The 26,062-nt window shown below is 52.1% G+C and overlaps 1 protein-coding gene and 1 long non-coding RNA gene across 12 annotated transcripts in view; one reads left to right on the forward strand and one right to left on the reverse strand.

Annotated features, from left to right (window-relative positions):
• ST3GAL1 (ST3 beta-galactoside alpha-2,3-sialyltransferase 1) overlaps positions 1 to 26,062 on the reverse strand; it is a 94,519-nt gene that overhangs the window by 32,047 nt on the left and 36,410 nt on the right. For 7 of the 11 annotated variants that reach the window (XR_003208050.2, XR_003208049.2, XM_025871170.2 and 4 more), the window contains one exon: positions 8,255 to 8,309. The exons of 1 other annotated variant lie outside the window; for it this stretch is intronic. The gene's annotated coding sequence lies outside the window, so the exon portion shown is untranslated. Of the gene's footprint in view, positions 1 to 8,254; positions 8,310 to 8,344; positions 8,455 to 8,479; positions 8,584 to 8,661; positions 9,016 to 26,062 lie in introns of those variants that run through there. 3 more of the 11 variants (XM_073893232.1, XM_025871167.2, XM_025871168.2) reach the window with 3 other exon arrangements.
• LOC112823414 (uncharacterized) lies at positions 2,485 to 4,123 on the forward strand. The gene is made up of 2 exons (XR_003208051.2): positions 2,485 to 3,024; positions 3,354 to 4,123. It is a non-coding gene; the product is annotated as an uncharacterized lncRNA (long non-coding RNA).

Genomic DNA, 26,062 nt, shown 5'->3' on the forward strand with positions numbered 1-26,062 from the left:
GGCAAGGCTCACATCATGGGCTGGGGAGCTTTCAGAGCAGTTGAAACCAGCCAGCCCTGTGAGGCTCAGGGCAGGAAATACAACAGCACAGGGCAAGCCTGGTCAGCAGGGGCCCAGCAAGTAGGGCGCAGAGGCCAGTGGCACGTGGGGTGAGCGTGTGGGAGGCGTCCCCAGAGCTGGGAGCAGCCAAGGGAACAGGAGGGCTTAGAGCCAGGGATAGAAGGAGATACTAGTCTTGGCATCCCAGAGCTGGTGAGTCCTGGAGAAATCCATGCACAAGCATGTCAAGGGAAGGAGGCATGGGCACCTGTCTCTAATGTCCACAACTGGGTGCCACACCGAGCTGGACGCTTCTCCTAGGGCTCATTCAGTCATCACAACAGCTTTGCAAGGGGATGACACTTCGTCTCGCGTAGCAAAGGCCGAGGGGATGAGCTCAAGGGCACAGAGCGAGGGACGGGCTCCGGATTCAACCCGGAGTCAAAGCCTGTGCTGGGTGCGCACACGCAGCACCTACGGTGCCGCTGATCCCCTGCCGGGTTTGTATTTTAAAATATTTTATTTATTTGAGAGAGACAGAGATAGTGAGAGAGAGCTCGAGCAGGAAGGAAGGGGAGAAGCGGAGGGGGAGAAGGAGGGGGAGAAGCAGGGAGCCCGATGCGGGGCTCGATCCCAGGACCCTGGGATCATGACCTGAGCCGAAGGCAGACGCTTAACCATCTGAGCCACCCAGGTGCCCCTGGTGTTTGTATTTTAAAGCACGTAGGGATGCTGGGGTCTGGGGAACATCCAGGCAGCTCTCTCCCCTCAGCATCACTTCCTGCCTCGTGTCATTAGCCATTATGAAGATGCCTCATCATCTAGCACCTACTGGCCACACGGGCTCAGACAGGTTAGAGGACCCGCTCAGGGTCACGCACCTGGGAAACAGAGGATGGAGGCAGAGACCTCAGGTCTAGATGCTATGTGGGAAAGTGGAGAGTCGATGGGGGTTGCAGCTCCAGAGGCTGATTAGCTGTGTGACCTTGGACAAGCCACTTGACCACACTGAGCCATCCCCTGCCCCTGTGTGCAAAACCAGAACAGTAACAGCACATGCCCTACGAGTTCTGGGAAAGAACATAAGCCAGTGTAGAGCTCTGGGATCTATCTGATCCCTTCTCTATATTAATCTTCTTGAGAGCAGGCATTTCCAGTTCACTGACTTCTGCCCAGTGCGGCTCTAAAAGCTGGTCAAAGAGCTCTATTCCTGGTCACTCACTGAATCCGTTAATCTGTCCATTTTACAGATGAGAAAATGGAGGCCCAGGGAGGTTAAGCCAGGATCATACATTGTGTAAGAGTGAAGCTCAAAGGTGATCCAAGCCAAGGATAGCCACAAAATGGAGCTTTTCAAGCTAAGTATCTGCCCTTCAGGTGATGGAGTCTATGACCTCCCCTGAGGGTATGCCCACACCAGCAGGGGTACTGTCCCCACTCAGCCCTACTCTCCCTGACCCCTACAAGGTGCACACAACCGCTACTCACCCTCTATCAATGGAGGAGGCAGGTCGAGCGGGAGAGAGGGAATGAGTGAGCTTCGATGACCCCCAGGACAGTGAATGCCCTTGAGGCCGGGGTGCCCCTGCCCCAGCAGAGCCGGCTGCCGAGCGGGCATTCAACACTGGGAGTCTTCCGCGCACCCCCACCTGCATCTCTGCTGAGTGCTGGGGTGGGAGACTGCACAGCTTGTCCCTGCCTCCCCATCAAACGCCCCCCCCCCCCACTTGGGGAACACAGCACCTTTATGGCACTTTCTTGTTCTGCCCAATTTGCTCTAAAACAGGTGTCCTTTGATCTCCTACAGTGCAGCGGAGAGAGGTAAGCTTTGGAAAGGCTGCCTGCTATCCTGGGGTCACAGAGACCGAGGCTAGACAGGCCGGCCTTGGTGCGAATCCAGGTGTAGTGGTGCATACCCAGTGCGCGGCAGCAATCGCGATCTGAGTATCAGCACTTCGCTTTTGCCCACTGGGGGACCCCCACGAAGCCTTCCTTGTCTTTGAGCGTCCTGGGCCGACTCAGGGAGCACACGAGCTTGTGTGTGAGGGACGCCGAGATAAGCCTCGCTCCCTCCATATGGACAGCACAGCGTGGGGCAAGGGACCAGATCCTGACACAGGGTGTCCCACAGGCTTCCTTTTGCTCTTTTCTTTGGCCTTTTGGGGTCCTGACCCTTTACACCTTCTCCTTCCCTGCCTTAGTGAGTGACTAACAGCATCCTTTGCCATGGAAGACACTGGTGGGTGAATTTTGCATCGGTGTGCCTGTGTGTGTGCGTGCATGTGTGTATGTGTTGTGCACCAGAGCTACATATCAAACATTGCTATGTTCTGCAAAGAAAAAGAAAAATAAAAAAAACCCAGAGCGATGAACCATCGGGCTGAGCTCCCTTCCTCTTTGCTGTGTTGTGGTTTGTTAGGATTTCAACTCTACTTCTTTAGGACTTCAGCGCAGTTGTTTTGATCTCGGGGTGAGTCACTTCCACTGAGGAAGCTGTGTCAAGATGTGTCAGGATATCTCCATGGACATCTGGTTCCGCTGGCGCTTGGGAGCCCGGTGGCTGGTGGCCGAGATGCTGGGGGCGTGGTGATAAGGACACGTGGAGCAGTGGCTGTGACATAATGGACCTTTGAACTGTAAATACCAAGAACTGTGAGGACTCACTGAGTGTCTGGTCCAGGCGAGGCCCCTCTTTGCTGACCTGAATCGCTCTCCGGAGACCTTGGGACACTTGCTTCCGCCTTGGCCAGGCCATTTCTGGTTGGCAGTGGCGTTAACCCGCTCGGCGGTCTCCGGAGGCAAGGGCACCCGTTCCTGCCTCGGCGAGCCTTCCCCCATGGGCAGGGGCGCCGGCCGTGTACCAGTCCCCGGGGCACTAACCTTTGGCGCAGCCCACCGCTAGCCGCGTGCCCCAGCATCGAGGGACCCAAGCCAGCAGCTTTTACTTGGAAGGACTGACTCCACAGACACACAGCTCGTAGAAAGGTACACCTCAACTAAATTTGGACTTTACTCTGCCTGAAACAACAGTGTAATCAATCATTGCTTTGAAGCATGTTATTTCTTTAATGGCTTATTAAGAGACATCATCCTAAAGACTACTGGCTTGTGAAATATTACTATTATAAATTACCATTCCCGCAGTGAACCCGTGTTAAATTATTGCCAAAGAGCATCTCATTCTCTGAGCATAATTTGCCTCGAGTAAAATATTCTGGCCAACGCAGATAATAAGCACACCGTCTTCAGATTCAACTTATATTTACGAGGCTCACACAGTATGCCTGGCTGCTCATTTTCTCCCTATTTGACAGGTACACATAGAGAGATGGGGGCTTTCCGATAAGCCGTGACCTGGATCCAGCCCCAAGAACCTTCACTCCTTCCTGTTTCTGGAGCTCAGAATGTGCGAGTGTTGACTGGGCTGTCAGCTTCCCCCAAATTTAGAAGGGGTCACTCTGAGCCCTGACTCCAGGCGTGAAAGGTGTGAGATCTCTGCACTCCCCCTCCCCTTCACAACAGCCCTTGTCCACACCCCGAAGCCTCATGGCACCTGCCAGGATCCATGACACACGAACAGGCTAGCTTCTCAGTCAGCAAGAGGGGGATAGGATAAACTCAAAGCTTGGACCATAGCTTTCCAGTCCCTCCACACCCCTCTCTGCACATGCCTCACACTACCCAGACGTCTCTAACAGTTCCCTCCATGCCAAGAATGAAATCCAAGGCTCTGGCCACAGCCTGCAAGATCCTACTAGAGCTGGCCCTTGCCTACTTTCTTACTCCACTCTCCATGCCTTTTCTTTGCTCACTCTATTTACCAGCCCCGTGCCCTCCGCAAGATGACAAGCACACGACGTGGGGACAGGCTATGTGCACTGCCCAGATGCTCCTCCCACAGATAGGAGGCTAGCCATCACTTAACGCAGGATGCTGAGTCTCATGTCAGACTATCCTCGGAGAGACTATCCCTGCACCTTCTGCATCCCTGAATAATGATGTCTATCACGCTCTGCATTTCGCCCACCTGTTTTCCAACATTATATACTTATGAACATCTGAAAAGATTCTCCATGCAACTAGGTTCCTTGAACTCAGTCTCTGTTTTTGTTCCCCACCATGTTCCTAGAACGTCGATCTTATATAATCTTGAATAGTCACCTGAAAGGTAGGTACTATCCCATTTCACAGATGATAAAACTGAGGCTAAAAGACGTTGAGCAATTGCAATTTACCTAATCTCACAATTAGTAGGTGATAGACCCAGGATTCAAATCCAGACATTTTCAGTGCCACCCTATTGTCAATAGATGCTACTCCATGGGTCTCTGGCATTCCCATGTGTCTTACTGGACAGGCTAAGAATGCAAGGCCCCACCAGTCCTTTATCTGGATCATTCTTCAGCATTGCATCTGCAGCAACCGATTGCAAAACATGAGGTAAGGTCTTTCTCTGGGACCAAAAGATGGCTCCCTTACTGTTTGCTACAAAATGCTGAATTTTACAATCAGGAAAATGCCCTTGCTGATGGAGCCACTTTTCTGGCTCATGCATCCCCCAGCTGGTGAGCTCCGTGTCTCAAGTGCCACCTGCCCAGGAACACTTCCCTGGTTCCCTCCCCTTCCCTTCCCCTCAAATTCATGTGAGATGAGGATGTATTGGAAGGAAGGGAGCAAAAGACAATTTGATTTGATCGAAGAAGGCTAAGCCAATGAATTTGGGGCAGACACCATGGAAGACAGATTAACACAGAGAGGAGAAAGTTTTGAAGGTTTACATTTTTGTGACCTTGAGAGCAGCTCAGCCATGAACTCTCTGGAGTTCGACCAAACGAAGAAGCTGGTCAGGTTAAGCCTAACCTGCCACTGAGAGCACAGACCGTGTCTCATTTGGTTCAAGGTCTCTGGTACTGTATCCACATGGGGGCCTGCTTAATGGGTAGATGGACAGAGGGATGAGCCAACGATGTTGACTCGCAATAGGCTTGCTGGTCGACCCACAGATTACCTGCTCCTTACCAGCAGGAAGGGCTGGGCTGTCTTATGCTTTTTTGAGAATTCCTTTTGGGAAACTTTCAAGGGGTTCACAGGCCAGTAACCAGGCAGAACTGCTTTCTAATTATTCTTTTTCCGGCTGAATGAGATTCAGTTAATGGAACACTTAATAAGTCCTTCTGGGCCCCAAGGAAAGAGAGACATTTCTCTGCTCCTCGAAATGAATTTCTGGTTTCACAGCCACAGAGCCCAGATCAGGGAGAGGTGAGGACTGCTTGAAGCTCTTAACTGAATGCCTGAGGCAGGATCGCCAAGGTCATGCCGCCGGCATTGGACATCCCTCTGCTGAGAGCCCTGGCCTACCTAATCAAAGGGGAGCTGCTGGAAGGCTCTGTCTCAGTGCCTGGCTGCCTCCTGCCTTGGAGGCAAAGGCTTGCAGCATTTCAGGATCACAGAGGAACATAGGGAGGACCATACCTCTCTGCTTCCTTTTCCAGGTAGGAAACCAGGGCTCAGGGAGGGGACGTGACGTGCCAAGGTTGTACATGAGTCTGTGTTGGCCCCAAGACTAAAATCTGGGGTCCCTAACTCTCCAAATATGTCCCTTCCAGCACACCTGGTCCATGAGCTACTCCAACAGGCGCCAGACAGGTGTCAGTATCCACACCGATGGCAGAAGAAGTGACCCTTGGGCAGGACAAGTCTGTCCGAGACCACAGCCCCACTACTGGCCCCGCCGGGACACAGGTGCGTCTGCCTCTGCCCCTCCCCCAGCCCCACCCCCACCCCAGGTTCTGCTTGCTGGACTTCCCTCTGCCGAGGTCAGTTCGAGGTCAGTGGTACAGCCCCAGCACCATTTCTCGCTCTATTTCTGTAGCTTTGGAATCCAGGCTCCTGCCCTGCTTAGAAAGACAAGCCTGAAGTAGTGGATCAGAGTCCTGGTTCAAACATATGGTTTGAGAAAAAAATACAAAGCAAGGCACTATTGGAACTATGGAACTATTTCAAATGCCACGCAAGGGTTGACGGTACAAAGAGGATTAAGGAACAAGACAAGCAGTTTCCTGTTAGATATACACCTTCCTTCTGCCCCATTTCAGTTCTGTTTGATTTTTCTTGCTACACAGCCACAACTCCCTGCCTCACCCCCGCAGACACATGGAGGGTGGCGGATGGAGGAGACAATAGAGAGTGGTAGCTGTGTTGGCCCCAGGGCCTTTGCACACGCTGTTCCCCCTGCCTAGAACATTCTTACACTAGAATCCACATGGTTTGCTCCCTGGCTATATTCATGGTTCTGCCCAAATGCCCTCCTTGGAGGGGCCTTCCCTGATCAACGTAAAATAGCATCACTGTCACTGTCCACTTGCTCAGCTGCATTTTCCACCACGGACTTAATCACAAAATGACACTTCACTGTATACAGAATTCCCTCTTTGTGTGCCTGTCTCCCTGTACCGGGAGGGCAGGGACGTCACCTGTGGCCCTGCCTGCTGTGTCCCCCATGTAGAGGACAACAGTGGGCTCTCCACAATGTGTACAGGCCAGAGGCAGGATGAAAAGTGCTCAGAGCTCAGAAAGCAGAGGTTCATTTGGGTTTGTGTGCAGTGGGAGGAAGGGGGGGGCGGTCCTTGGTCATTTCTGGGCCTCAGTGTCCTCATACAGGAAATGGGATGGTGACAGTGACGACCTCAAAGCAGTCCTGCCCACGGACGGCCCAGGGCAGCATCCAGCTCCAGGCAGGTGCCCTTTCAACCTGGGACCTTGTCCTGGGGCCTCTTAGTCGCTGACCGAGCAGATCAGCCACCCCCAGGAAGGGAAGGCAGAGCTCAGCCTACAGATTTCCTTTGGCTTTTGCAAAAACAACAAAACCAAAAATACTACAAAACCACACTGTGCATCTGTGCAGTTGCTGAGGGCAGCGGCATACAAGCCTGAGTCCTGCTTCCTGGGGTCGGTCCTCTGTGGCTGAGGCAGGATGTGGGGCACACAGCATGGGGTGGGGACACCTGGCTCTGCTGGGGGGCTCATGGGCTGGGTTCCCAGAGAGCCTGGAGCCTCGAAGTGACTTCCAAAGGGAAAGCACTTGGCCAAAAAATAAATAAATAAAATAAAAAATCTGTTAAAAATTCACACAGTGTGATGTGTTAAGAGCCAGGCCTAGAACCAGCTTTCCAGACTTCAGGAAGAGAACATTTGTTAGCCAGTGGTTTTCAAACTTTCTTTAAACTGGAATCTCCCCCAAGCAGAAACTAGCCACTTGCACAGCGTTTCGGGGTGCGGTGGGGGCGGGAACCCCCAGCCCAGCTGCTGGGTCTCACCACCCAGGACGCTGGTTTGCAAATCAAAGTCACACCCCTTTTACCCCCAGTCCGGAGTGTTCTCTCAGGATTTAGGAGGCCAAAGCAGGCAGTTCATCTGCGGTCATGTTTACTAAATGCGGTTTGTTCGTTCTCAGGTTCTAGGGAACAGGTTCTGGGAAAACGTCTGAAAACAAAAGAGTGGGTTTCCAGTCCAGGATGAGGGCGGGGAAGACGGGCAACCCTAGCGACGGGAGGTAGGGCACGTGAAGCAGCAGGGCCAGGAGAAAACAGGGAGGGTCAGAGCCACCGGGAGGATGCAGAAAAGGCTGAGGGCGAGGGCGAGGCTCCGGCAGGACGCTAACGGTATGTGAGAGAGGAGGGTGCTGGGGGCCCCCGGCCGGACCCCATCTCTGCCACCCGCCTGCCCTCCTTCTCACCACAAAGTCAAGGGTGCCTTCCGAATCACAAAGACACACCCACGGTCGAGATAATCCACCACTACAGTCTGCACATGGCGTGTGAGACATGCTTTATAATCAGCGCAGAATGCATTTCTCCGTGCTGTGTTTGTTGGTGACCTGTTGATGCATTTGAACATAGCCAAAAGGGAACACACTTGGTTAACCAGAACTTTCCAATGATGAGAGGAACCTCCCATTCCCAGAGCACTGCCCAACCGCTTGGCCTAAGCAAGCACTCTGCCTTCGAAACATCCTGTCTGTCTGGAGAGCCTACTGTGTTCTGGGTACCCCAGGAGAAATAGCGAGAGATACAAAAACCGGGTCACAGGTTTCCCCCACATGCGTGGTGGGGGGACAACCATTTCATCACAGTTTAAGGCAGAGAGAGCAAGCAACTGAGAGCACGGGCTCTGGAGTCACAGAGAGCAGGATTCGAATCCCAGCTCTGTCACTTACCCGCTGTGCGACCTCGGGGGAATTCCTTAACCTCTCTGAGACTCCGTTTCTTCATCTGAAAAATAGGGGAAAAAAAATACTCAGACTCACCACAGGGAGAAGGCATGACGATCTCTCCAGAGAGTGCCAGCGACGTGCTCAGCTCACACGCACAGAGTATGCATGAAGTGCTCTTTTGATGGCCAAGCCCCGTCAGGCCCCTGGTGAGGGGAGAGAACAAGTCACCTTCAGTGCGCGGGGTCCGAGTCAGAGAAACAAGTGCAAGGCTCTGTGCTCCAAGCGGAGAAGCGAAAGCCCCATGCTGCCTGATCTCTGAGACCACTTCCTGCCCTAGATGGAGGACCGGAGGGTGGAGTGCGCTCATTCAGCCATCTCTCATGCACCTGGCAGGGTTAGCTGCTGCGCACCTGCCGCTCCCGGCAGTCCCTGAGGCAGTTCCAGCCTCCCGGCAGACCGGGGAGAAAACTAAGGCTCATGCAGAGTGGCCTGGTGGGGCCACAGGAGCGGCGAGCAGCAGAGTGGGGCTGGAAGCCATTCTGCCCCGACGACAGAGGACAGAGGATTTTCAGTTGCACCTGCAACGGGGCTAGTGGTGAGTCCCAGATCACATGGCGGTGGGGGAAGGTCTGATTCTAGAATATTCTAACTGGCAGGAATCAGACAGCTGGGCATTTTGTGAAGGAAGTTACTTGAATCTGAGTAGCAGGGAGGTGTTTTAGCCTTTTTTCCCTAGATGCTGAGTCGGGGGGAGGGCCCTTCCTAAACAGTAATAAGGACGGATGAAAATACCCACTCTGCCCGTGGGATGAATAATAACCCCCAGCCTGCAGCAGCTTCAGCCGCATGCTGTCTTGGCTCTTGTCACCTGTGAGGCATGCAAAATGCTTTCCTTCTGGGAGTGGGGTTGAAGAGAACTTTCCGTAGCGTTCCAATTTTAGTATGTGTGCTGCCAAAGCAAGCAAGAAAAGAACTTTCTGAATAGTCAAGACCACCTGGGCTGCTTTCTCTCCCTCTCACCTGAGCGCACCTGCGCCCATGGACCTGAGCTCGCTGACCTCTGCACATCAATAATAGATTCTCCAGAAGCCCATGGATGTTAATAGTACATAGCAGCCGCCCCAGCCAGCAGGAGGGAGTTGGTGCCCAGGATGGGCTGACCTGCCTCTGACTCTCCATGGACACAACATGAAAGGAGAAATTTTTAAGAACTATAAAACAGTTTAATTAAAAGTAGTTACTTTCCAGAATAAGCAACATGTGTTGCAGACAGCCTCTCTCCCACCGCATGCAGGGGAACATTGAAGGGAACGCAGCGCTGCATAAGTAACACTGGTGAGCCTCACCCATCGAGGCAGTGGCTGGGGGACCACCAGCCTATCACTCCCGGCTGTGCATCCTTCAGTGAGCCACTTACTCCACTGTGCCTCAGTTTCCTCATCTGTAAAGTGGGGAGAAAGATAGTGCCTAGCTCCTGGGTTGCTGAGAAGATTAGTAAGGTCAACATATATGAAGTGTTTCAGGCATGCCTGGCTGGTAGTAAGTGCTCTCTAAGGGCTAAGCTGCCATCATCACCATCATTACCACCACCACCATCGCCATCATCATCATCATCTCCATCACCATCATCACTATCATCATCATCATCGTCCTCACCATCATCATCACCACCACCATCACCATCATCATCTCCATCAACATCATCATCATCATCACCATCATCATCACTATCATCATCACCACCATCATCATCACCATCCTCACCATCATCATCATCTCCATCAGTATCATCATCACCATCATCTCCATCACCATCATCACTATCATCATCATCATCACCGTCCTCACCATCATCACCACCACCACCATCACCATCATCATCTCCATCAACATCATCATCATCACCACCATCATCATCACCATCCTCACCATCATCATCATCACCACCATCACCATCATCATCTCCATCAACATCAATCATTACCATCACCATCACAATCATTACCATCACCATCGTCATCACTATCTCTATCAACAACATCATACCATCACCATAAGCATCACACCACCACCGCTATCATCATACCATCGTCATCACCATCAACTCCATCACCATCACCGTCATTACCATCACCATCATCCCTCACTGTCTCTTGGTAGAGATCATCATCATATTATCACCATAAGCATCACACGACCATCACTAACATCATATCATCAATGTTATTGTATCATCACCATCATCATCATCACCATCACTGTCACCATCACCATCATCATCATCTACTCTGGACCAGATGTGACACATTTTATGGAAAGTGTCATTTTGCTCCCATTTCCCAGATGAGGAAATTGAGCCTTTGAGAATCAAAATGCACTGAATTACTCATCATGCCAATAATTAATTAGCAGTGAGCTGGGAGGAGGCCGAGAACTTGCACATGGTGCCATCCACCCTGACACTGTTAAGCTGAGCTGAGTTGAGCCACATCAGGCAGAGGACTTCAAAAGGCGGGCTGTCCCTATGTCCTTTGATCTTTTTCTCCTTAGCTGGTGGATCCCTCTGCTAAACAAACACCCTCAGACACAGCCCTTCCTAAGCAAAGCCAGATGTGAATTAGGAAGAAGAAACAAACATGGAGTTTGGAGTGTCACCACTGAATCCCAAGAGGTGGTTCCGAGCCTGGTGGTTCTGTTTCTGAGTGGCTACTCAAGATGAATATCCAGATTCATGAGCAAGACCCAGAAACTCTCCTGGACACAAGGCAGTAAGAGTGAGTTCTCCTGATGCCCATCCACACCCAGCACTGTCATGCGGGATCATTATGGTGCTTTATTGGTGGGAGACAGTACCTGTGGGAGGGGGTTTGCAGAAATACTACCACTTTGGAGTTTACAAAAGATTCTTTGTAAAAAGCATCTCTTGGAGTCAATTTTGGTTCTGAACATTGCCCAATTGCCTTGGTGCAGGCATCAAAGCCCCTGAGAAAATGAAATCTGCTGAGATTTTGCTGGCACAACCTTTGGCCTTTTTCTTTAAAAAAAAAAATTCTAGCGTAGTTACCATACAGTGTTATATTAGTTTCAGATGTACAATATAGTGATTCAACAATTTTCTACATTACTTTGTGCAGCATTATTTACAATAGCCAAATTATAGAAGCAGCCCAAGTGTCCATCAATAGAAGAATGGAGAAAGAAGATGTGGTATATATAGACAATGAAATATTCTTTGGCCATAAAAAGAACGAAATCTTGCCATTTGCAAAAGCTTGCCTTGATGTGTTGGATCCTGGTTGGCACAAGACAATGATGTGCCTCAAGTCAGAGCAGGTTAGCAATGCCCAGGGTTCCCCAAGCCTGGGTGGCTCCCAGTACCTGCCTACCGCTTCCCTGTAGGATTCCAAGAAGTATTTTCGGAGCACCTGGTCTGTACCAAGGGACAGGTGCCAAGGACGTAAAGATAAATGGAATGGGGATTCACCACTACAGGCAAATACACAATCAGTATAATGGGGGACAAGCAACAACCAAGCACGAAGAGCAACCTAGGTTCTGTTCAACGTGCTTCCTTGTGAAACTCTACCCCCCCCATGTGATTGTATTTGGAGACAGGGCCCATGGGGAGGTAACTGGGGTTAGATGAGGTCATAAGAGTGGGACCCTAAGCCCACAGACAGGCAGCCTTGTAAGAAAAGGAAGAGACACCAAAGAGCACTCACAGTGCACCCACACAAGAACGGCCAGTGAGGATGCAGTGGGAAGGTAACTGTCTGCTAGCCAGGAAGAGAAGTCTCACAAGACACTGACTTGGACAGCACTTTGATCTTGGACTTCCAGCCTCCAGAACTGGGAGAAAATAAGCTTCTGTTGTTTAAGTCACCCAGTTGCAGAACTTTGGGATGGCAGCCCCAGGAGACTAACACAGGACTGTAATTACCATCCCCATTTTACAGACGAAGAAGCTGAGGCATCAGGAGGAGATGTACCTTCCTGAAGGCCACGCAACTACTAAGTGGTAGAGCCAGGTGGTCAGACGTATGCATCTGGCTGCAGAGCCCAACAGTTGATGGCCAATTGTATTAAGAAATATTTATTTTCCCCCTCCCTGCCCCCCCCCCATCACCGCAAGAAGGCTATACCTCCCCACTCCATTGATGTTGGGTTTGGCCCTGTCTCTTGCTTTGGCCAGTGGGACGTGAAGAGATATGATGTGTACCATCTCAAAGCAGAAGATTTAAATTAGATTATGTGGGCTTTTTTCATGTGGACTTTTCAGCTCTGGCATGATTGTGACATGCCCTAGAAAATGACTACCTTTAGCCTGGGCCTTAAAGATAACTCAAGGCACATTGCTGGCCTGCAGTTGACCCACAGTCTACTTGTAATACGAACAAGAAATAGACATTTGTTGTAAGTCACCGAGATTTGGGGATTGTTTGTTATGCAGCAGAGCGGACACATATAGGGCTCATTCTATAATTTTCCTATCTCCACCCAACCAACCCACATTCCGTTTGTAAGAATGGAGTAGGTGCTCATGAGATCGGACTTCCAGAACAGGCTCTGTCCTTCACCAGCTCCATGGCTTTCACTTCTCTGGGCCTCAGTTTCTTCATCTGCAAAATCGGGGTAATAATAGCACCTGCATCCTGGGGTTCTTGCAAGGATTCTGCAAGAGATGATATGAAGTTCTCAGCACAGTGCCTAACACAGTAAAGGCCCACTATGACCACGGTTGCCACGCGGGACAACTGCGTGTTGCGTTAAAGCTGAAGAACCATGGCTGGGTTCAAATCCAGTGCTCCTTTTTCAGCCCATCTTACAGCTAGTGCTCCCTTGGCCAGCCAGTGTGGAGGTCCATGTTCTACAGGAGGAGGGCCAGAGGCTGGTCCTGCGTAGGGAGGCAGCCCGAAGTAGGATGAGGGGGGAGGAGGGAGGCCCTTGGTTCTTGTGAAGGGGAAGATGGGCTCTCCTAGGCCCAGAGTTGTGGAAGCATGAATTGAAAAGAAGGTACTCTGAGGGGCTGGTTCCTCTTCTCTCAGTCCTGTGCCACTTCTTAGAGGAGAAACTGAGGCCCAGAAAGGGGAATGTCTTCCCCAAGGTCATACAGCTGGTTAGCATCAGAACTGGGACTAGAACCTTGGTCTCCTGAGACCAGCTCAGGCATCATTCCACTGCCTCCTGCTCATTTAGGAAGAAATGAGACTCATTCTTTGTGCTGGCTCAGAAGGCAAATGTCGAGTTTCTCTATCCTCATGGGTGGATTTATCAAAACTCCACAATTCAACAAGCTTTTCTTTAAGTCATTTCAAAACTCCCCCTTCTCTTTCCAGGAAACTCAGTCCTCTTCACACACCCTGGCTCCTGGAGTAGGCAGTGGGGTAATCTGTTGTGAATACCGTTCAGGGCATAAAGCAGGAGTTGGTGGTTGCTAGATTTGGTTTTTTGGGGTGGTCTCTGTTTGCTGGTTTGCTTTCCCCAAGGCTTGCAACAGGCACTGTGCAGGGAAATTCAGCACAGGAAGGTAAGGCTCTGCTGTCCAGAGCTGCCAGTCAGGAGTATGAGACTGGATGCGCTGTTTTAGAGAAGGAACAGACCGGGCTGGACAGGGAGGGTTTCAGGGAGGAGGCAACCCTAACCCTGGCCCTGGCTCTAGAAAGATGGGAAGAACATGACAAGACCAAAGAGAAAAGGAATTCCAGAGTCTCGTAGGGTAAAGTTTTGAAAGGGAGCAAGGAGGACAAAGGTCTCAAGTTTTTGTTTTCGTTTTTATTTTGCAGGGTAGGGGCAGAGCTGACAATGAGTAACAGGTAGAACAGTCCACAATTTCAACTTTCAGGGAGCGTAAGTGAAGGGAGCTTCAGTTTATTCATCTGAAAAATGGGGAAAACTGAGGCCAATTCCAAGATGTATAGAGAACGGAAGGTAGAGGTTGTGGGTCTCTCTGGAGCGGAACTCAGATCTGCTTACCATCCAGTATCATAATGTCTCCCTCCAGGGGGAAAAGCTGGGGAGGTCTGCTTGTGGCCCATTATAAAAGATCACAGTCCCTCAGCTGCGAAGCAAAGCCACGGGACTTGTGGAGCAAGTCGAAATGATGCAAACATGAAGCTCAGGCTGCCCGGCTGTGCTGGGCGTGATAAAGTAAGTCCTTTGTCTCTGATCTAGGAAACTCATGTCTTCTGCCTGCATCTGCCATCAGGCTGATGTCTTAGCCAGCAAGCAGAGTCACAACTCAAGATTTTCACAGTTCTGCATGGCCACTGGCCACATGTGGCGACTTTTAATTAAAATTAAATATAACGTAAAATATAGTTCCTCAGTTGTATTAACCAAATTTCTAGCACGTCCTGGCTTTAGGTGGTTGGTGGCTACTGGACTAAACAGTACGGCTCTGGATCATTCCCATGCCTGGGAAAGTTCTCTTGGTGAACCCTGGTCTAGCAGATAAGAGCTCAGGGTGCGGGGCTCAATCCTTCCTCCTACCACTTGCTGGCCACGAGAATGTGAGCAAGCTACGTCACCTCTTTGAGTTCCTCTCCCTCATCTCTAAGACCAGAAAAATAGGGCTGATCTCGTGGGTTCTTGGGAGGATTCCACAGAATAACTCCTACAAAGTATACCTAGCCTGGGCCTATGGGGAGGGCTCCCCAAACAAGAGCTAACATTTTTAGGCATTGAACAAATGCCCGTTGCCCCTTCACACCACAGGGAGGTTGGTGGCGGGCAACATGAGGGATACAATGGAACAGGAAGGAAGGTGGCAAAACCCAGAGGGGCGTAGGAAGCCAGGCCCAGAGGTTTGGCCTTACCCCAAAGGCAAGTGGGAGCCTTCAAAGATTGTGGGCAGAGGGATGCCTCTTCTCGCCCTACCCAAGCTCACCAAGGCAGTGTGGAGAGAAGAAGCAGATCACAGGCTTTGGTGCAGAGGACATGGGCGAGATTCTCCTACTACCACCTCTGAGCCATGAGGCCCTGGGCAAGGCATGTCCCTCGAGAGCCAGGGCTTATGCCTTGCAGACACCCAGCATCGTAAGACCCACCCCACAGGGTGACTGAGAGGGTTAGGTGAGGTACCATGTGCAAAGCTCCCACAACAGTTTCTGACACACAGTAGGGACACTAAGGAAAGAAACTCCATTCCTTTTTTCCTCTCTGGAGAGAAAGGCTGGCCTGGAGGACGAGCAGGAAACCTGAGTGGTGCCAAGGGGCAGGCGATGGTAACCAAGAGCTGCTGGGCTTTCCTTAGGTAGCAGATTACTCCCAGTGACCTCCGGACTCCCTTCACCTGGAAAGGCAGGTTTCGGGTTTTCATTTGCTTAGCTGGGGTCAGGCTACTTGGAAGGCTCCGGATCCCTGTAGAGCAGAGATGCTGTTGGCACCCAGCCTGAATGGCCATTCCCCCTTAGCTGCTGTGGCTGTTGGCTCCAGAGGACTGTCTCGGCTAGACAGGAGCTGCCTTGCCTGGGAGGAGCCCACAGCCTGGCTCCCTTCACCCTGGGCAGCCCCCGGAATGACTGAGGTGCCTGGGATTACACTGAGGTGCTGGCATCCTTTGCCTCCGTGTTGGAGCCAAACTTGTCGTGGGCACGCTTTGTGCTCAGGGTTCCCATGGAGTCAGCTGAGGGTTGACTACAGCTGGAGGCACGTCCCTGCTCGGCTTCTCTCCTCTCCCTGCCCTCCCCTGTCTCCCTCACGCCCCCTTCTCCTGGAGCACCTCCTTAGTAATCTACGCACACCGAATGCTTGCCTCAGGCTCTGCTAGCAGAGAACTGAGATCCCTGCATGAGGCTGGTCCGAGCAGTGACTGCCAGTAAGAGGAAGCCTCAGGAGTGAAATGCTCTCAAGTGCATAGAACTTGTCAAGAGCAAGGATCTGTTCTGCAACCACCTGGTCCAAGCCCTGGGCTTTATATAATGAGCAACCAGGAGCCATCGGTCATTTAGCAAGGACTCCTTGGGGCCCAGAACGTGCCAGGCCCTGTTTTGGATACGGGTGATACAACGATGAACAAGGCAAAGCCCCTCTCCTCTTGAGGCTCATGCATCAAATCAAACAGTAGAGCATGGCGAACACTTCTACAGAAAACAAAAGCAGACAGCGAGACCGTGGACAACAGGGAGGTGACACTGAAGTGAACGCTCAGCCGAGCCTCTGAATGAGTCGGCCGTGCAAAGGCATGGGTGAGGGAAGCAGAGTTCAGGCAGAGGGGAGAGGCAGAAACAAGCTGGCCGTCCTCAGCGCGGGGGCCAGTGCAGTGTGAGCGTGCCCAGCGGAAGGGGTGATTTTACAAGACAAGGTCAGACAGCGAAACAGGACATCAGCCCGGAAGCGCAGGGACCTGTCAGCCAACAAATGGGCAAAGGTGACTCCTCTAGATTCCCTTTTCCAGTCACTTCCTCTGGGTTGGCTCCATCCTTGGGAAACCAGGAGACCCACCTGTTCCCACCGGAGCTCCCAGGCCAAGACCACCTCTCACGTCGCATTTTCAATACCAGAGATTAAACCTTGTGAATAAACCAGTTAGTAGCCTTTTGAGCAATTTTGAGCACCAGCTCCACGTTCCAAACTGCTTCTCTGGGCTTTCCTGGGAAGGCGCCCATCAGACACGAGGCCGATAAATATTTCATCGTCCTTCGTTTCATCCCACATCAAATGAGACCCGGCTGCAGGAGGCGTGGGGAAGACCGGCTGGAAGTCATCGGAGACGAGCTGAGGCAGAGGGTGGACTCTGGGAGGGGCCCGAGGCTCTCAGAAGGCAGCTAGATGTACCTTTTGCCACTTGCTTGCCAGGCAACCTGAAACCAGTACTGAGAGCGTCAGGAGCCCCAGTCTCCTCCTCTGGAAAATGGGCACACCAGTAACCGTGACGGAGTGGAGTGAAGGCAGCTCACGGACTCAGCACACGGGGCACAGGTGCCTGGTCTCATCACCACTGATAGCGTCGCATGCCTGGACCCGGGAGGGGGGATCCTCCTCTGCCCAGGGGCGGCCACCATGGCTGGGAGCAACTTGGGGATGCAGGGTGAAATCCCTCATGAGGGAAGACTAGGGGTGGAGGAGGAGTCTGAGGAGGCCAGCCTCCGGTTCTTTCTTCCTGAGTCCTTATGCTGTGCAATTCTTCTATAATAACCAGTGACCTTTTCAAATAGGATTTTAAGTGATCAACAGAGGTGCTCGTGGCCACAGCAGATAGAGGGCAAAGGAAGGAAACCCTTGCCATTCTCCCTCCTTCGGTCTCCAGCATTATTATCCCGAGCCCGAATTAAATCCTTCTGATATACTTGCCCATTTTGGCAGTAAATACTCATCTCAGGGGTTTTAAAAGATCAGCAAACACAGTTTGGAAATTCTCATCAAGCCAAAGCCTGCTAAGGACAGAGAACCAAGGTTATCCAGGCGTATGAGGAGGTAGATAGGCAGGGGACCTGAAATCCCTGCGGAGGCAGCGAAGATGAAGATGGTGCTGATACCACAGAAGAGCGACTGTCTTGAGTGATCAGCTATTATGTGCCCAGAACATCACACACAACACCTGCCACTTACTAACTACTCCCACGTGCACGGTTACAAACACCTGATGTGGATTGAGCCATTTCATCTTCCAAACCGCCTAGCATTAGGGGCCTAGAGGCACTGCACATGAGGCAAGCACAGAGAGGGGAAGTGACTGGTCCAAGGTCACGCGGCCAGCAGGTGGCAGAGTCAGTGCCTGAATCCAGATTGTCAGGCTCTGGGACTGACGCTAGGAGTGACACATGACCTTAGATAATCTCCCTTCCCCTTGGCCACAGACCTCAAGAGTTCCACATGATCACTTAATTCTTAAGGACTGCCCACTGAGGTGCAGAAAGGTGAAGGATCTGCCTGTGAGTGTCCTCGGAGACTCAACCCCAAGCCTCGGGTCTGCAGGGGGCCCTGAGGCTAAGCAAGCCAAGGGGGTGGGAGATAAGCAGAGAGGGAAGGAGGAGAAAAGCCACTGGACCCCGCAAATCCGGGGAAGTAAATACATCTCCCCGTTTGCCCTTTGCAACACCAGGTAAGGTTTATGAGTTTTTAATTAAAATTTTTGACAGGCAAGCTGTATCCTGCGTGCAGCACTAGGTGTAAAAAACACCTTCAAGATCCTCTGGCTTGGTATAAAATTCACATGCGATCCTTTAACATCAGGCTGACAACCCGGTCTATAGAAGGGTCCAGATCTGGGGGGAGGAGAGCAGGCAAAGGGGACTGGCTGCTTCTGTGGAAGGTTGGGGGGGTTCTCACTTGGGGTCCCATTGGGGCTGCCTAGGACTAGCTAGTTGACTGGACAGGTCTCTCAAGTGTCCCCTGAGAACACACTTTTCAAGGTCAGTGGTGAGAGCAAAGGTCAGAGAGGAGGGCACGGGGCAGAGGAAACCCCTCTGGAGTGCCATCCTCCAATCTGGGCCACCGCGCTCGGGGTCCCGATGCCACTGGCCTTGACCCAGTCCTGTGCCTCTCCCTACAGGGGACTTGGGACGGGCCAAGGTGCAGGGCCGTGTCGGCACGTCCAGGATGCTCTGTCTAGAACCAACTGGCGGAATTAATCACTCGTGGGGCATTTGGCTCACACTACTTTTGAGTATTTTTTTCTTATTCTAGCTCCCCCTACCCCATTTAATCTTGGAGTGGGAACGTCCTCTGTTGAGCATAAAATTCCATATTTACATAAAGGAAAAGATGGAACACATTAGAAATGCAAACTTTCCTAAGGCAGGAGCTGTAAACTGGAGTCTGGCCCCGTCTTTGTAAATAAAGTTTTATTGGAACACAGTTGTGCACATTTATTTCCATAGTGCCTGTGGTGGCTTTTGTGCTATGACGACAGGCGAGTAGCTGTGACAGAAAGGCTGTGGCTCTCAAAGCCTAAAATAGCTGAGACCTGACCTTCTAAAGAAAAAGGTGTCTGGCACCTGCTCTATGGGATCAAACGCCCTGAGCAACAGTGAAAAATAAAGGCGAACCAAGAAGCATATTTGCAGCCTGCCAGGCACCTGGCTAATATTCATAATACATAAAGAGCACTTACAAAATAAGGATACGCACACAATTTCTAAAAATGGGGAAAGGACAAAAAAGGCAGATCAACGGAGAAGAAACGCAAGTGACCCATTAGCTATAAAGAGTGGCTCCAGGTCACTAATAATCGAAGTGATACACACAACAAGGAGATGTCATTTCTTACCTACGGGAATCTCAAGGATTCAAGAATGATCCACAGGACTGGCCAACCCCTAGTTCATCCTTCTTCTGCCCATCTCCCGTTGGGTACAGCATGCTCCCAGGCAACGGGGAACGGGTGTGTTTTGCTGTGGTTTCAGGGTCACCGGGAAGCTCAGAGTGCCCCAGAGCCACCTACACCAGCTCTCTCTCGTGTTGCCAGCATGGCGCACAGAGCGGACGCGCCTTCCATACTGTGGAAGGGAAGCAAATGGCCTGGGGTCAGGAAAGAAGGGGCCACCTGTGGCTGCCCTTCTTCCTTCTAGCAAGTGCCCAGGCTCCTTCGGGTGAGCCCCTTCTCTCCCCTGCATGCCTGCTCTGTGGGATGGTCACTACACAGGCTGCCTCTCCACGGCAGGAGTGGAGGGGTCCCAGGAGGCTCCTCAGACTTCTGCATTCTCAGGCAGTGAGATAGCCTCCTGGGGCTGTGACTTCCGAGCAAATAAGTGAGGCTGGAAGGAATGGGGGGTTCGTGCATTCTCGGGGCACAGGTGGACACGTGGAGTCCAGATATGACATGGGTGTGCCTGTTAAGACCCCCGAGGTCCTCCGGGTTCCTAGCCTTTCCAGTCCAGGGCTCTCCAGGCGTTGTCCTCACTCCTGAATCTCACGACAGCTTTCCCAGAGAGGGGGAAGCAAGCCTGCTCATTTCCATGCCGGCTCCGTAGCTAATCCCAAGCCCTACCTGGGAAATCTATCTACCTCTCACCACCCAGCTAAACCCTACTCATGCTTCACACCCCAGATGATCCACCCCCTTTTCCTCAATGTCTTTCGGGGTGATCCCCCTCCCCCACCCTACTGTCTTCTCCATTTTCTGGACCTCTCTGTTCTCCTGCCCGGCAGGCCCCAGCAGAAAGGTGTGCCTCAGAGGGGTGAGCTCCTCCCCACCATCTTGGGGGGCAGCACCTTCCCATGAGATGCCACCAGCCACCAGGCCCTCCCTCCAGAAACCGCACCCTGCTCCTGGCTGTCCATGGGCCACCTCTTCCTGCTTTGCCGCCCACATTCTCCCTTGTCGTCTCTGTTCCGATCCTACAAACTCCATATCTGTTCTTGAATTCTCCAAGCTCATTCTTGCCTCAGGGCCTTTGCACCTGCTGAATGTTCTGACTCCTCCCTATCATTCCTGCTCCAGTTCAAGAGGAATTTAAGGCCAAAAATAATTTCCATTTCTCTAGCATTTTCTTTGGCAATCTGGATCCAACTGCCAGACTACACTCTCACAATAAATAGCTTTGTGAGGTCAGCAGGGCAACAATTACTCTAATGGCCAGCCAGTGTCACGGCTAGGACATCATGAACTGGAACTGCTCACAACTCTCATAATTCCAAGCCCAGGTTCATTTTCCTAGGCCATGAGGCTGGCCACCAAGGAGAATAAACATGCCCCACTCCCACACAGGCAGACTCTTTAAGAATGCCGGTTCAAGGGTAAGGACACGTCCTTCAATCAGACTCCAGGCACGCAGTTGGTGGGACGCTTCAGAAAGAGGCCAAAGGTGTTCTCTGCACCGTCAGGCTGAGATCAGTAGCTCCATGAGCCTACAGACTGCCCACAAACTGCTCTCCAGGCCGCAGCAGGGCCTCGCCATTAATGCCCACGGGTGGGCCAGCCACTTCCTGTTGACTGGCTGCCACTCAGAATGTGCCCTGTGCCAAGCTCCTGGCCAGGCTTTTGCTGGAACCATTCCAGGGTTGTTTCTGGCAGCACGGTGGCTGGATAGTCCCATGCAGGAGGGCTCAGAAGCCCCAGCCCTCCTCCGGACTCTGCCATTGCAAAGCTGTGTGACTTAGAGAAAGGCCCTATCCCTCTCTGGGCTTCAGTTCCTGCCTCAGAGACAGGTAGCACCGAGGGGCCCCTCAGGGTGGTGGAAAATGCGCCTACACTAAGCCACAAAGGACTGTGTTTTATATCCCTTGGGTCACCACCCCCTGGGGGACTTTGGCAAGTTCCCAAATTCTGAGCCTCGGTTTCCCACTCTGTCAAATCTGATGTTAAATCAGAGGGTGTTGAAACTGCTGTCTCATGGGCCTGTTTTGTCTGGGCCATACAGCAACTGACAAAACTCTGAATTAGCAAACACTTATTTTTTTTTTAAGATTTTACTTATTTATTTGTCAGAGAGAGAGAGTACAAGCAGGGGGAGTGGCAGGCAGAGGGAGAAGCAGGCTCCCCACTGAGCAGGGAGCCCGATGCGGGACTTGATCCCCAGACCCTGGGATCATGACCTGAGCCGAAGGCAGACGCTTAACCCACTGAGCCACTCAGGCATCCTGCTAACACTTTTAAAAATCAGAAAACTTCACATAAAAATCTGGACCTCTGGCTTTCTTTGCTAAAGGAAGAGAAGATGCAGGAGCCCGGTGCTCACATTCCCCCGGGGCTAAGCAACAGCCATCTCCTTTGGTGGGTCTGCCGGTCTGTCACAGACCCCACTACTCCCTACTGCTGACCCAGGCCTTTTTACCTGTCTGTACTCTCCACATGGCCCCTGCGGACCCAGGGGACTGTGACCCCGGGCTGGATATTCTAAAGGCCCCCTCTGCTCTCGCTTTCCATGACGTTCCTGACATTCACACGCCACCAGAGGCCGCCCTGCCTTCCCTTGGGGTAGGGGGCGGAGGGCTGTCTCTTGTGGGTCTGAAGGCTGAGGCCCTGCCTCTGCCAGGATTCCCATCCCCTGGTCAGCAGAAAGAGGATAGGCCCTGAGCGTACCAAGCAGCCATCGGGCCACGCAGAGCTCTGGCTGCCGCTGCGGCCTCTATAATGACCTGCAGCGTGTAATCAAGCCCCATTGAGAGACCTTAGGAAGGAGGGCTTTTTCCATTTCCTGATCATAGAATTTCAGGGTTGGAAGGGACTTTAAAATGGCATCTAGACCAACCCATCATTACTGTCTTGCTGTTGGACCAGCACGCTGGCAGCTGAAAAATTTAAGATGCGGCAAAAGGAGCACCCCCCCCCCGCCCCCGCCCCGAAATCCTCCCAAGCTGCAGAGGCCAGGAAAGTAAACAGGTAATGACAATGCAGGATTACAAGGGCTCCGGGACCCCACAGCTACCAGGCACTCAGCCATATGAGAGGCCAAACACTGCCCATAAATAATCTCCCCTAATTCTCAAGAAAACTCTCCCAGGAGGTGCTATTTTTCATACTTGGTTTGCAAGGGAGGACTCTAAGGCTCAGAGAGGTTAAGGCCCTTGGTGGAGGTTGCAGAGCCCGTAGGGTGCTGGAGCAGACTTTGATCCCAGTGATGTGAGATTCCACAACTGGATTTGTACACATGACTTTATCCTGCTCTTCTGGAAGGGCAGTGTGGGGAGCAGAAAGGAGAGGTCTGGGACCAGAGCCTGCTGAAGGGGCGAATGTCTACACTTCCCTTGAAGGACAAACAGAAGAGCGAGTGAGCTTGGGATGGAGGCGCGGCCGGGCTGAGAGCAGGGCAGGCACAGAACTCCGGGGCCTCCTTAACAATCCAAGAAACGCACATGCAGACAGGAGGAGGCACCACTTGACACCGATGAGCCTGGCACAAATTAGCAGGCGCTGTGATGCCAAGTGTCCGGGGTACGTGTAGACACAGAACCTCTTGCCGTGCTAATGGGAAGGTAGACTTGTCAACCGTACAAGGAACCACCGGCGGTATTGGGGCAAGTGACATATAGGTAGGTTCTATGCCCCAGCAATCCTACTCTAAGGTGAACACCAGAGCCTTCCAAAGTATGAAGGAGAGTGTGAAGTGCATTCTAGAATGTTCTTCTATGTGTGAGAGGAAGAAAAATCGTGGTTCATAGAATTTTTTTTTTTTAAATGAGGAAAATGTTTCTGTTATAATGTTAAGGCGGCAGGAGTCAGGAAACAGGCTGATAACATCCGGCATCCCTTGTAGGATGGCCCAGGAGGTGTCCGGGACTGGATGCCAGGCCCAGACGAAGAACTCGAGAAAGGAATGCAGGCAAGGATTGTTACTTCCAACACTTATGCTTTGGGACCTGCCAGACGGTCTTTACATTCGCTCCCACTCACCATTCATTCATTCCATACATACAGACTGCACACATGCTATGCACCAGGTAACGCACCGGGTGGTAGGAGGGCAGCAGGGAGCCAAATGGATGAAGCAGCTTAGATCCGAGGTGTTCCAGAGACTCAACAAAGAAGCAAATGTGTGATCGGTCAGAGGTGCAGAGACCAGTGACAAAGAGTGAAGAGTAGGGCCCAGAAGGAGCCCGCGGCTTGGGGGTGCATGCCTTTTCGTGCATAGTCTACGGGGAGCTCCTACAGCAAGCCTATGCCAGCATCACAGAACCTTCCGTGTCCTGATGCTTCTGCCTTCCAACCACTACCAGTCGTCCCAGCTTCGGGCGGAACTTAACCTAGACCACCATGACTCCCAGAGCTGCTTCGAGAAAAAGAGCTTGAGCCTGGCCCCACCTGGAGCCTTCCCGAGCCTTCCCTTGGATTCTGACCTCACTTCAGGGGCATCACGAGAGCCCCCCCTCCCCCGCAGAGGAGGCCTTGCTCTTGTCTGCTGTGCAAGACCACAGCCTTCTGTCCAGAACAAAAGGACATTCATGTGGGGCATCGAAGGCCTCAAACAGTTCTGGCTTCCACTCTGTAATTTCCTCCAGGAATCTCTGCTCCAGGAAATGGGCTGACGTGTGGTTTTCTGCCCAAAGAGGTTTATCACCATGTTATTTTTTAATAGCGAAATGCCAGAGGGCTCCAGCGTGCCCCACCTGAAGGACATCATGAAGAGCAGCGTGGCATGTTCAAGGATCTGTCCTCTGACGCTAAAGTCTCCATCATTAATAATGCTCATCAAGAGTTTAAAATAACACGGGGAAACATCTGCCGTACTGTTAAATTGGAAAAAAAAACAACCAAAAGAAACAATACCAGAATCAGAATTATAGTCTTAACAAGAAAGGAACCAAAAATGGAGAGAAAAGAAATACTCTAAAATGCTAAAATCAGTACTTTCTGGGACGGTTTTGTTTTGCTTTGTTTTGCTTTGTTTTCCTCCGGGCCATTATACTTTTCTCTATTTTCAGGATTTTCTTCAGTGGTCATGGCTGCTTTCATGGTTGTAAAATAAGGCGACCAAAAACAAAACAGACCCTCAACAAATAATGGCACCTTTAAAATCTTCTCTCGCAGCCCAATGCTGGGCTGGCATCTCCCCAGAACCTTGACCTAGCAAGCTCCCAAGGGCTGTATTTAAGGAGAAAGCCTCCCAGGATTTGGGATTTCATTTCCAGAGACTTAGGCCCAAGGCAAAGAAGGGAAAGTAGGGAGCAGTAAAGAAGACCAACAGGGCCAGAAGGTAAGGGACATGTGACCGCACAGACCCAGCAAGATTTTCTAAATTAAAAAAAAAAAAAAATACAAATGGCTCCCAGGAATGAGGGCTTGGAAAGATTGTCTGGGACCCCTATGCTCCCAAGGGCCCAGCCCCACACTCCCCAGCTGGAAAGTCTGTGGGATGGTGGCGCTGTCCTTCGGGAATGTAGACAGGTCCTTCCCGGACTTTGAACGCTGTGGCCCAGGCTCACTGTAGTTGCACCTCCTCATGCCCTCCTGGTGGGGACGTAACACAATGTCACATGTTATACGTCAGAGCTGAAGGTCCAGCTCAGAGAGGTCATCCCCCTTGCCCGAGGCCACATAGCTGGTCAGGGACGGAGCAGGACATGGGACTCAGGCCTCCTGATCTGACCCGGAGGTACTCTAACCCACAGCACAGCTGGCCCAGAAACCACGCACTGGCATCCAAAAGCCTGGGTTCAAATCTGCACCAGACGGTCACTCGGCGGCTGTGGGCCTTGCCCGTTAGCCCAGACCGGGTTTCATCTGCGAACTGGAGGTCCCCCATCCGGCGCAGACAAGGTGTCGGGCAAACGGGCGTTAGAGCAAAGAGACCGGGATGGAATCTCAGGAGGGGAGTTGGCTCCGCTTAGACATTTGGCAGGCTGTTTCCACACTGCTTTCTGGCCTACGAGAGCCAGTTGCTGGCCAACTGTGTTCAATGCCTAATTCCAAACAGATGGGTCTGTGCCCTGCCCCCCACTCCTCCGCCATGGCCTCCCACCCATCCCTCCCCCCCTCGCTCCGGGGGCCTCCTGCCACTGACCAGACTGGGGCGGGGGGCGGGTGCTGCGCAGGGTCGGGGGAGGGACAGCCCTTGCTGAGGGCTTGCTGGCTCCTCCTAACACCACAGAGGCAGAGACAGGGGATCTAGACCTGCATTAGCTGAAGGATGAACAGACCCCATCCCCCAGGCATGCCTCTGTCCCAGCACGAGTCAGGTGACAACCACCGTACAGGTGCAAGCCTGTTTCTCCCCACGCGCCCAGAGGCAGGGCAGCCTCATGGTTAAGCACGTGGATGAGGGCCAAGCTGCCTGAGTCTGATTCTGGCTCTGCCAAGTCTTTGCTGGGACAGATTTTGCTGGGCAAGTGTCTTCCCATCTCTGTCCTTGTTCTCTGTAAAGCCGGCGTGGCCCTGCTGAAACGAAGCCGCCTTTCAGCGAGCCAGAGAGTTTATGCCAAGACTCAGAAGAG

This window comes from Callorhinus ursinus, unplaced genomic scaffold, assembly GCF_003265705.2.
Source record: "Callorhinus ursinus isolate GAN/ISIS: 27379988/994484 unplaced genomic scaffold, GSC_fseal_2.0 scaffold5, whole genome shotgun sequence".
Taxonomy (NCBI): domain Eukaryota; kingdom Metazoa; phylum Chordata; class Mammalia; order Carnivora; family Otariidae; genus Callorhinus; species Callorhinus ursinus.